This window comes from Choloepus didactylus, chromosome 6, assembly GCF_015220235.1.
Source record: "Choloepus didactylus isolate mChoDid1 chromosome 6, mChoDid1.pri, whole genome shotgun sequence".
Taxonomy (NCBI): Eukaryota; Metazoa; Chordata; class Mammalia; order Pilosa; family Megalonychidae; genus Choloepus; species Choloepus didactylus.
Window position 1 is genome coordinate 22,568,003 of NC_051312.1, and position 1,415 is coordinate 22,569,417.

The 1,415-nt window shown below is 37.7% G+C and overlaps 1 pseudogene; it reads left to right on the plus strand.

The window, feature by feature from the left end:
- Positions 1–511: 511 nt before the first annotated feature.
- On the plus strand, positions 512–1,415 carry LOC119535712 (annotated as a pseudogene).

The window sequence follows — 1,415 nt, forward strand, 5'->3', positions numbered from 1 at the left end:
TATTGAATCTTAGGAACCTGTGTCCACTAAAGTATTATTTAGCTTCCAAAATAACACTGAAAATAGCAGTTAGTTGTTAAGAAAATAAAACTGCCACACAGTGATATCATTAAACTCACAAACTATAGCAGTTCCATTCCCAAATAAGATTTATATTTTCTAAGAGTATCAGAAGTGAATTATTTTAGACCCAATAATAGATGGGGTAAAGGATGCTATGCCTGAGTAGGAATCTCTTCAAATCATTTCAGATACATATTTTTTTAGAAGTGCCACCAATTTCACAATTGTGAACTTGGAAATTTTTATTATTGTATGTCAATTATGTAAAAAAATGAAAACCATATACAAATTATCAGCAAAATTTAGACCATTAAATAATTGCTCACTGTTACTCTCTCAATATTTGAGTTTAAGTGTGCTGTGATTAGTAAGTCTTCAGGCTTGAATCCTTCTTTGGATTTTTGTTATTGTTATTCAACAGGTAAGTCAAAGACCTGAGTTGAAATAAATGGCTGGATCTGAGGTAACTCTCTTCATCCTCTCTGGATTTGCAGATCACCCTGAACTACAAGTCAACCTTTTTGTGCTGTTCCTCTCCATTTATCTATTCACTGTTTTGGGGAAATCTGGACTAATCATACTAGTCAGAACTGACTCTCTGCTTCATACACCTGTGTGCTTTTTCCTTAGCAATTTAGCATTCATTGACATATTTTATTCCTTTACTGTGATACCCAAGACACTGATCAGCTTCCAATCCAACCAGAAAACCATGTCTTTTGTTGGCTTCTTTGTCCAAATGTACTTTTTTGTAGTTTGGTGTGTAATGAGTGCTTTTTCTCTGGGATTAATGACCTGCAATCCCTTACTCTATTCAGTAGTTATGTACCAGAAAGTGTGCAACTGGCTGAGAGTACTGCCAAATGTGATAGGCTTCACAAATTCTCTGATATCCCTCTGCGTGATAAGTAGTCCAGTGTTCTGCAATTCTAGTTTCAATCATTTTTTTCTGTGACATCTCAGCTCTTTTGGCCCTGTCCTGCATAGATTCAATCAGCACTGAGATGGTAATCTTTGTCTTAGCTGGGTTCACCCAAATGAGTTTTCTTCTCATCACCACAGTCACTTACACTGCCATCATCTCAGCCATCCTGAGGCTCAAGTCTGTAGCTGGCAGGCAGAAAGCCTTCTCCACTGTGTGTCCCACCTCCTGAGGGTAACCATTCCTCTGTGGGTCCCTGATTTTCACATATCTACAGCCTGATAACACATCCTCCTTGACCCAGCCACAGGTGCCATCTGTGTTCTATACCATTGTCATTCCACTGATGAATCCTCTGATCTATAGACTAAGGAACAAAGATGTGAAAAATGCTTTCCTGAGAGTCATACATAGAAATCTATTTCCATGA